Genomic DNA, 10,969 nt, shown 5'->3' with positions numbered 1-10,969 from the left:
TTTAGTTCTGTGTTGTTTGAATTTACATTATATTATTTTTAAAATAATCTTAAACATGACTTAAATAAATAAATATGAAGGCAAATTTTGGTAAAGCCTCAAACTGTGTAATGAAAATGGAACAGAAGAACAGATACATCACGCATTGAGAAAGAATAATCCACAAGGCTTAGTCCTGAATTGGTATAGGGTGACGGAATTGTATCCTTGCGTCCTGGGTCTCATATTCTTTAACCATCTGTGTCAATCTGGGAAGCAAGCACTGAGCCAGAGTTGGGTGTGCAAGAAGTGTATTGAGGAGTAAGGCCTGTGAAAGGTCGATGGGGAGGGAGCCTTCAGACTGTGGTGCTATTCTGACACCTAGAGAAGGCAAAGAAGTGAAAAAGGACTAGGCAGGGAGAGACTCCAAACTCATGCAGGTCAGACAGAGCCAATCCAATGTGAGCTCTAGAGCAGATACGCCTATTACAGGAGACTTGTTTTAGGCAGAGGTGGCCAGACCCTCTGACCCCAACCATGCTCAGCAGTTGGCTGGGGGCTGCCAGAGGAGCATGGCCTCGCCTTCTGCACTGTTGAAGATCTCAAAGGTCCAGCAGCTGGGGGCTCTTAGTTCCAGGACTCCTTGCATCAGAACAGCAAGTTCTTTCTTAAAGGGAGAGCAGGTCAACACTTCCTTAGCTGCCAGAGTCCAGATCCACTTCATATATGTTCAAAGAGTATCTCTTCCGGGTTGCCAGTGGGCCTCTCTTTGGGAGAGGAAATTTAGAAGAATGAGGTTAGAAGGACACACTACAGCCCCTGTTGCTGCATTTGGTCTCAGGGCTGCAGGTGATACTCACACTCTCCCTCCTCTCCTATCTGTCCCAAATTCCCCTTGCCCTCAGCTCTCACCTCTACTGGTCTCAATGACTTATCTGGTGACGTTACCCAAAACCTCATTCCTGAGGTATCTGAGCCTCTGATAACCATCCCTTTCTCAGGCCCTTGTCTGTTCACTATCAAAACTGGGCAGGGAAGTACCAGAATGGGGATGCTATTGGCCGCAGGGGTAGGATAATTTCTCATTGTGCGGGAGTCACATAGCACACACCCCGCCTCCCTCTCACCCCGCAACCGCCACCATTGTGAAATCCAAAACACGCACACACGTTTCCATATGTCTCTGGCCAAGATCTGTAAAACTCAAAAAGTTTGTAAACTTACAAGCCCAAAGCCTTTTCTCTCCAGATCGTTGTCTATAAAATACCTTTGAAAAACGAAAAATCAACTTTACTGCTTGCAGCCACCCTCCTTCAGGCAATGTGCATCTCCCAAATTGCCTAAATGAGATGTGTATCTGTGACAAGGAGATGTGGGTGAAAAACAAACTGTTTACTACTTGAAAAGGTTTGAAGTGAAAAAAATTTTTTTAAATCATCTTTAATGCTCTCCATTTTCCAGTAAAGCTGAGGTCAGGCCATCCGCCAACTGAAGGTGGGGAAGGAACTGTGGAGACTGGAGGAGAGGAAAGAAGATGTGAAATCCTCACCTCAGAGTGGGGAAGAACGCTTCTTAGGTGGAGCCCGTCAGCTCAGCTGTGTGATTTTCTCCAGCGGTTGTTCAGGTGAAGGCATGAAGATTGTCGGGTTCATTCTGGAATGGGGTTTGCTCCAGACACAAGGGGAGACAGGAAAGGAAGTGGAGGGCACTTGTGAGGAGGTGCTTATAGTGAGGAGCCGTAGCGCCTGGTCGGGACAAGGATTGACACTCCTTCCCACCTTTATGTATTTAACATCTCCTTGTCATCTGGCTCCTCTTAAGACTGGTTCAAGTCCCCGCAGTCTTAGAAATGTCCTTTCTTGGCCCCATTCACGTCCCTGTCCAGCCTCCACTCTGTCTTTGGCTTCTCCTTCACAGCCAGATTTCTCAAAAGGTTTGTCTATACCGTGATCTCCATTTCCTTGCCTGTCATCACTCAACCCACTCCCATGGGTTTCCGTCTCAGTCACGAACCTGCACAGTCTCATAAAAGTCACCCATGACTTCTAGGCCACTAAGTCCAGTGGATATTTAGGAACATATTTTAGTGTTACCTTATTTGCTCTCTCAGGAGGATTTGGCACTTTTGAGCATTCACTGCTTCTTGGAATACTTTTGTCCCCCTAGCTTCTGTGACATTCTCTTTGTTTTCTCTCCTTCCTCAATGACTGCTCCTTCATTTTCTTTATTCTTGACTCATCCAGTTCTGCCTTACTTTTCCAGTCAGGATCGAGTTTGGACGTACCTAACAGAAAAAAAAATAGTAGCTTAAATAAGATAGAAGAGTCATTCTTTTACAAACAAGGAAGCCCAAAGATAGACCGTACAGGAATTCAATATCTATCTTTCTGTTTCAGCATCCTAGCATCCTCAAGGTCACCCCATGGTCCAGGATGGCCGCCATCACATCCATGTGCCAGGAGGCATCTAAAGGCAGGGAGAAAAGGCAAAATGTTGTACCTTCTAGGTGAGTCATTAGAGAGGCTTCTTGTAAGCCACACACCCCCCTTGGTCCACATTCTGTTAACCTCCCAGCTATAACAGATGCTGGGAAATAGTGTCTTTTAACTGAATAATGAGGGCCCTGTTACTAAGGAAGAAGGGGAGGATGGATACTGGGAAGCTGATCAGCAGTTAGATTTGGATATTCCTGGGGGCCTTATCCTGAAACCCTGTCTTTCTCATCCTATACTGTTTTTAGACACACTCACCACGTCCATGGCTTTCAATACCATGTTACACCATTGATTACAAGCCCATCTTTTTTCAGTGCTTCACGCTCCCTTGAGCAGAGCTTTTTTGGTAGACCGTTGGCCTTAAGATCCTGCATGAACACTATATTGTGAGCTTGCACTTGCACCCAGGTATACCCACAACCTAGTACAGAGCCAAGGTTCAGGAAACATCACTTGAATGCAAATAATGTCAGGACTGGGGAAACCAAAGGAGCCCAGAAAGGAAAGGGCCATGGGAGCCATCTCTCTATGATGCAGCTGTCATGTTGGGGATCTCTGGGGTCACTAAGGAGGAGTGAGAGGGGAAACTGCCCCGCTTCCATCTCTGCTGATTCCAGGGAGAGACCCTTTGCTGCCTGCACAGACTTTGCTTCCTGCTTGTTCATTCCTCAGTGACACATCTGCACGGATATCCCTGCAAAAGCCTAGCTAGCCTGGAGTATCTTGTAAGCAATCTGGCTATTAAAACTATTCAGCCCAAGAAGGTTTTATTTTATCGAACATTATAGAATTATTATATAAAGTTTGGGTAATGAGGACCATTCACATCAAATTCACCCACAGGAAGTAGGTGAAGGCCTAATTTGTAGAGGAGCTGGGCTGCCTCACCTCCACCAAGCACACACACAGAGGCATACTTGAGAACATTCCCATTTCCACTCTATTTAAATCAACAATTTCTTGTTTAGGTTTCTACCCTATGCTAGATACTCTCTTAAAGGCATTTGGGATGTAAGGATATAAATTACTCAGAATAGGAAGTGTTCTATTTTTTTCTGAATTTTAATAATGAAGAATTGAGGTGGATCAATCCTTGTTTCGGAGCAAAAAGAACATTATTTATTTTTAACAGAGTTGCCAGCATTCAATTTGCCTGTAAAGCAGTTTTTAGATCTAGGAGATAATTGCTGTTAACTGTCTACTTTCAAGATTTTTTTTTTCCTCAAATTTATTTTTATAGCAGCCCAAGTAAAATATATTTTGTTAAAAATTAGTTCCACTTCCCTTCCAAATAATATTGGACTAAATAACTCAGAAGTTTATCTGGATTAAAAAACACAGACACAGGGCTTCCCTGGTGGCACAGTGGTTGAGAGTCCGCCTGCCGATGCAGGGGACACGGGTTCGTGCCCCGGTCTGGGAAGATCCCACATCCCGCGGAGCGGCTGGGCCCGTGAGCCATGGCCACTCAGCCTGCGCGTCCGGAGCCTGTGCTCCACAACGGGAGAGGCCACAACAGTGAGAGGCCCACATACCGCAAAAAAAAAAAAGACATTTCTGCATTCATGAAATGTAAGAACTTTGGCTATACTAAATGGTATTAAAGGGAGGGATGACTTCTGAAGGTTAAGAATGTGGGGACATCTATGTCACAGACTTAGATCTTAAAAGAAACTTAGTAAGGGTGACAAGACCATTCAATGGGGAAAGAATAGTCTTTTCAACAGATGATGCGGGGACAACTGGATAGCCACATGCAGAAGAGTGAAGTTGGACCCTTATATCATATACTCTAAAAATTAACTCGAAGTAGATCAGAAACCTATATTTCAGAGCTATAAACTATAAAACTCTTAGAAACCATGGAGTAAATCTTTGTGCCCTCAGATTTGGCAATGGAACATCAAATATGACACCAAAACATGAGCAACAAAAGAAAAAATAGATAAATTGGATGTCTTCAAAATTAAAAACTTTGTGTATCAAAGGATACGACCAAGGATGTGAAAAGATAATCCACAGAATGGAAAAAATACTTGCAAATTATACTTGCAATAAGGAGCTTGGATCCAAAATATATAAGAACTCTTACAACTCAATAATAAGAAGCAAATAACTCATTAAAAAATGGACACAGGATCGGCATGGACATTTCTCCAAAGAAAATATCCAAAGAGCCAATAAACGCATGAAAAGATGCTCAACCTCTTGCAAATCAGAGCCTCAACGAGACCACTTCAAACCCAGTTGTATGGGTATAATAAAAATAGTCTGATAATAACAAGTGTTGGTGAGGATGAGGGGCAATCGGAATTGCTGGTGGGAATGTAAAATGGTGCAACCACTTTTGAAAGCAGTCTAGCAGTTTCTCAAATGGTTAAACACAGAGTTGTCATGTGACCCAGCAACTCCACTCCTCAATACATACTTAAATGACAACATAGGTCCACATAAAATCTTATACAGGAGTGTTTATAGTAGCATTATTCATAATAGTAAAAAATGGAAACAACCCAAATGTCCACTAACTGATGAATGGGTAAATAAAATCCAGCATATTCACAAAATGGGATATTATCTGGCCATAAAAAGAATGAAGTTCTGACTCATGCTATGACATCGAAGAACTTTGAAAACAGTACGCTAAGTGAAAGAAGCCAGCCACAAAACATCACATGTTACGTGATTCTATTTATATGAAATGTCCAGAATAGGCCAATCTACAGAGACAGAGTGTACATTAATTATTGCCTGGGGTGGGCAGAGGGAGAGTGAGCGCTAGAACATACAGGGTGTCTTTTTTAGTTGATGAGAAAGGTCTAAAATTGACTATGATAATGGTTGCACATATCTGTAAATATACTAAAAACCATTGAATTGTAGGCCCTAAATAAGTAAATTGTGTGATTTCTGAATTGTATCTCAGTAAAACTATATATATCGTATATATATAAAAGAATACATCTAGTTTGGCTTCCACTTTAGATGCAGTTGGACAACTCATCCTTCCAAGGCCAAACTCTTCCATAATGTGAAGGGCTCCCAGGGAAAGGACATCTACCACCTCCTGCAAACAGCCCTCAAGGGCAGAACACTGTCATTCTCTAGTCCATAGACTCTTTCCTACCTTTACTGAGAAATCTTGATGTTCTACATCTTGGTGTCAAATTTAGACAATTTAGACACCTGTAGGGACAAGCCAGGTAGCAGAAATGTCGCTGAGGGTCAGGGGGCCCTGGGGCATTTGGTGAATGGGGGGAGCAGTTGGGAACTGCCACACTGTGACGGGCACAAACGTGCAGCCCTGAACTGACCAGAGACTTTCGAAATTGGAACAGAATGAAACACAACACAGAGCCAGTACTATGTCAAGCAAGGAAAGCACAGCACTGGGCAAGATCTCTCCCGTGGGTCATGGGTTCTTGATTTTTGATCTACGAAAGATGAGCAGTAACTGTAAGTAATGTCACTTTTTCCTTTTCCTGGCTGAATTTTTTTCAGTGTTCTCAAGGCCAGGTAGTCTTAGAAAATCATCTTTCTTTCCCTTATTTGCCATCTCTGGTGCTGGTTATGCCCAGTGCTGATGAATTAGTTAATACCTCCATTTCAACCAGGAAAGCAGCCTGTATCTAAACCTCTGCTTTAGGCCTTCACTACTGGCTTGTATTACCCATCTTAGAGTTGGCAGTGTCCAAAGGTGAGGTGGACAGACACGGTGGTCACCATTTCTTGTGCTTCTGTCGTGTCTGCAGTGAGCCTAGCTACCTGCAAAGCCCCACTGACTCCTCTCTGTTCCCAGCTGCAGCCCTCATTAGTGCTGAATTGATCTCTGGGGCTGCAGCACCTGGTCAATGGCAGACACCCCCCCCCCCCCCAGCCTTCCTCCCCCTGGTGAGAGGTAAAAGGCTGCAGTCCCAGTGGGACGCTTGCGCTTACTGTAAACCCATCCAGACTCCCCACCGCGTGTTTGCACACAGCCCTCGCCTCTTCAGCTCCCTTCTATAAGAGCCCCACTCCACAGTAAACATTTTAGCAAAGTGCATTTTATATGGGGGTGTGAACTGTGAGCTCCAAAGGGACACTTTGTAGTTAAGCGGAAAGAGGACACACTGATTCTCATTCATGTAACACTTACTAATGGTCAAGGGTGAGTACTTGGATTTTATCTGAGCATGGAATTCTATTTCTAAATTCCCCTGTTATCTAGAGATCAGCAGAATTAGTTTCACTGGCAAATAATGAGACAGAAAAGGCCCAATTAGAGTATTTAGTCCTTATATAGTACCTTTCATCCAATTGTTTCGAAGCCTTTTTTGTTAGTCATAAAAAAGTCCTCCACCCCCAACAGCTTGTCATGTAGGTAATACTTGTCAGCTTGGAACCTGAGACAGACCTTCAGTCGAGCCCAGGATCTTGTCCTCTCAGAAGGTTCTTGACACTTATGCATCATCTCATTGCTCTTTTTCTAATTTCTGCAATCAATTTCAGTGCAGATTTTCATTTGCTGTGTACCCAGGACCTATGAGGGAGCCATTGTGTTATGTAATCATCTGATTTTTAAAGAGAGGGACACTGATCTCAGGCATAAAATTCTTGAATTATAGAGCTGGAAGGGACCTTAGAAATCACTTGGTCCCCTCTCTCTCGGTAGATATTATACAGGAGACACAGAGAGGGTGTGCAACTTGCTCAAGGTCACACAGCAAGGCAATGGCTGAGACAGGACTAGAACTCCGGATGTGGAAATTGGGAGGTTGTTTTTTGTTTTTCACAACCACTGACAGAGATGCAGAGATTATGTCAGTGGTTCTAAATATGGCGAATATGCAGTATGAACATTATAGTGGTGAAATACAAAGATACCAGCCAACCTTTGAATTTAGGTGATTGAATGGAAGACCACCCTCAATCCCTCCACCTCCCACCACATATATATAAAAGAGAAAAACAGGGCTTCCCTGGTGGTTCAGTGGTTAAGAATCCACCTGCCAGTGCAGGGCACACAGGTTCGAACCCTGGTCCGGGAAGATCCCACATGCCGTGGAGCAACTAAGCCCATGCACCACAACTACTGAGCCTGCGTTCTAGAACCCACGTGCCACAACTACTGAAGCCCACACGCTTAGAGCCCGTGCTCCACAACAAGAGAAGCCACCGCAATGAGAAGCCTGCGCGCCACAGCAAAGAGTAGCCCTCACCTGCCGCAACTAGAGAAAGCCCGCATGCAGCAACGAAGACCCAACACAGCCAAAAATAAATAAAATAAAATGAATAAAATCTATCTTTAAAGAAAAAAAAAAAGGAAAACATCCGTCTAAGAATTCATTTGGTAAGTTAATCACAATGGTGCTAAGATAGGCAGAGTGTGCAGAAAACTGAGCTGGGCAGCCCGAGTTGAGGGTGCAGTCTAGTTTTCTTCAAGGGAGAAAGGCTCTATGTTTAGTGGACTCGCGTCATCTGGCCATTGATCAGATAAACTTTTTTTTAGAAGAGCAGGGCTAATACATCAGGCCTTTCAGAAACTGAACAAAATATTGCATAAGACTGTACCACTGCTTTCACCCTGATCACGTACTCTTCTATCAACTATCTGACTCCTACCTTGGTACCCTAGGCAACAGGGTCCTGGAAAGGTGGGTCCCTCAAGAGTAGATACAACCTTCGATAGGCAGATAGAAAGTTCTATCTGCCATTATAAATTAACGCACTGGCTTTCTGATTTATACATCAATCTCTTATAAGTTTGATTACTGTGAACCATCCAGTCATTTCTGGATGAGCCAATCATCTTCGGACTGTGCAGAACTAAGGACCAGAGATAGGACTGTGATGATGCTCCCTCTCCATTTCCTCCCCACCTCCCTCACCAAACGCTGTAACTCTGACACCCAGCTGGAGACAGCCTCCTTGTCTCATTATATATTGCTAAATCATACCTAAGAATAGGTGGATTTTAACAAGGAAGAGCAACAGGAGAATATAACATGTAGTGTAACAGAGACTGTGCTTGTGACAAGTTCATGCACGTAGTAGATGAAGCAAAGAGAGAGTCCCTTCTTACTACTGACGAGGGGACCTTAAGCAGCACCCCAGGGAGCATGGGCATTGGGGGTGCACGTGAGGAACAGCAGCTGTGGTCTGAAATACCTCAATCTGGATCCACGTGTAGGGAAAGGGGAGGTGAAAAGAGGAGACTTGAGCTCCTGCCAGAGGCCAGTAATGTGTGTGAATCAGGAGAGAGAAATATTTGCCTGTGGGTTGAAGGGCACTGGACTTCTATGTATAGGATGTCCTTTAGGGGAAGGTTCAGAGACAGCATTTAGGCTTTAAATGAGGATGATGAGTGGGATTGTGGGATCCTTGGGAAACAATGGTGGAAATGAGTTAGTCAGAGGAGTCCCTACATGGGGCTTCAAAGGGATACAGATTGGGCATCTGAGCAGAAACCCTTCGCAGTGAGTGTCAGTGTATTTTTTTTTTTTTTTTTTTTTTGGCTGTGTTGGGTCTTCGTTGCTGCGCGTGGGCTTTCTCTAGTTACGGCGAGAGGGAGCTACTCTTCTTTGCGGTGCGCGGGCTTCTCACTGTGGTGGCTTCTCTTGTTGCGGAGCACGGGCTCTAGGTGCGTGGGCTTCAGTAGTTGTGGCTCACGGGCTCTAGAATGCAGGCTTAGTAATTGTGGCACACGGCCTTAGTTGCTCCACGGCATGTGGGATCTTCCCAGACCAGGGCTCGAACCCATGTCCCCCTGCATTGGCAGGCGTCTTCTTAACCACTGCATCATCAGGGAAGCCCCAGTGTCAGTGTATTTTAAAGCCACAGGCAAAAAAGACAATGTCAACAAAGACGCTGAGGAACAGCCACAGAAAGACAGTCCTGGAAGCAGGAATGAAAGACGCCATTTGAGGGAGAGAGCGGTATGGAAAATGCTGTGTGTTAAATATTTTGCAGTGTAATTCTCTTAGAGGTGAAGTTTTAATAATCTATATGAACTTATTATTCACAATTTTTCTGAATAATGACAGGCAAAATGGTCTTCTCTGTTGTTAGGAGTGACAACGGAGCCCAATTATGCAGAGTTTCTTTTAATAATGGAGCAGAATGTGACTACTTCCTTCAGAGGCACAGCCAGCCAGCAGCCACTGTCACCTTTTCTGTCCAACAAAAGGAGAAATTCATCCACTCCTGCATCTGTCCAGACAGCCGCTCAGCATCTACTGAACTATGTACCAGGACTTGGTAAGTGCAGGATAAAAAATGCTAAATAAGACACAGGCCTTGCTCTCCCAAAGCTTATGGTGAATGGAGAAGACAGAAGAACTGGAAATTACAGTAGTGTGAGAAGCTCAGCTGAAACACAGGTGTTTCCCTTCTCAGAGGGGGTTCTCACCTCCCCACGCCTCAGTCAGAAGTTTGTCTTGGTTCCTTCTCAAGGGTTGCTGGCTTTGTCACAGATGCTGAGACACCCTAGTGACTCAGAGCCTCGTCCCCACTGAGCCCGTGTCCGTCCCTTCTCTATTGAGCCTGGGGAAATGATGAGAGGAGAGACTCTCCTTTCATTCCCTGATCACTCCGACCTGCTGATAGCATCAGACCCACATGGACTGCTCTGCAAATAGGAAGTTCTCTCCTGGAAGTTAGGGCAAACACGGGAGGGAATTGAATTCTGGCTCACTGGGACTGTCTGTGCTGCCCAAGGCAGGCCTTCTAAACGGAAGCCTTCACAGGGACGGTGTCTCACGTGTGGCCTCCACTGTCTTCTTTGCTCCTGTGCCCACGGCATCCGTGAAGGTGGCCTATCTTTTGAACTCTGGAAGACTTCAGGATCTCTGTTGTTGGTGTGGAGGTTTTACAAGGGCGTATCTAGGTGTGGTTCTTTTCATTCCTCATGCTGGGAACTCAATGGACTGCTTTGACACGTAGACTCATGAGCTTTTGTGTCTTTGATTGCTCAGAAGTTGGTCCTTCTGGACTGGTAATCTGGGTCTCTCTTCTTACTGAATCTTAGGTCTTGTTAACTACTTGGTCAGCTTTCCGGGCTATTTCCCCGACTCCAAATTTTCTGTGGAAATATTGTTACTATGACACTGGTCGTTTCTATTTCAAAGAATTCTTTATGGATTGCTGGTTTCTCTTCTATCGTAGCAGCATGATCTCATTTCATGGATGCAGTCTTGTCTCAAATCTCTTGCAGAATACCAGTGAAAGTGATTTTGGTTCACTGAATTATCTCCAGTTTCTCCGGGGTCATTTGTATTTGTTCATCTCGGTCTTTCTTACTCGTGTTTGTGATTTCCTCGTGTCTGATATTCCTTGGTTATCACTTAATGGGTGATTGATGGGGCTGGTGTGCGGGGGTGGGGGGTGTAGACTGCGGGGGGCGGGGGTGTGAGCGGGCAGGGAGCCAGCCAGCATCTTGAGAACTCCCAAATGCTTGAATCCAGGGGAGGTTTCAGCTGTGTGGTCCCAGCCTTCACACCAGCTGCCATAGTTTTCCT

The 10,969-nt window shown here is 44.8% G+C and overlaps 1 long non-coding RNA gene across 1 annotated transcript; it reads left to right on the top strand.

Annotated features, from left to right (window-relative positions):
• The first annotated feature begins 1,481 nt into the window (after positions 1-1,481).
• LOC141278878 (uncharacterized) lies at positions 1,482-9,704 on the top strand. Its single transcript, XR_012332275.1, has 3 exons — positions 1,482-1,603; positions 2,376-2,485; positions 9,522-9,704. It is a non-coding gene; the product is annotated as an uncharacterized lncRNA (long non-coding RNA).
• Positions 9,705-10,969: the final 1,265 nt, after the last annotated feature.

This window comes from Tursiops truncatus, chromosome 6 (genome assembly GCF_011762595.2).
Source record: "Tursiops truncatus isolate mTurTru1 chromosome 6, mTurTru1.mat.Y, whole genome shotgun sequence".
Classification (NCBI taxonomy): Eukaryota; Metazoa; Chordata; class Mammalia; order Artiodactyla; family Delphinidae; genus Tursiops; species Tursiops truncatus.
Note: the sequence above shows the minus strand (reverse complement) of the source record. Positions and strands in the feature narration are given on the sequence as shown.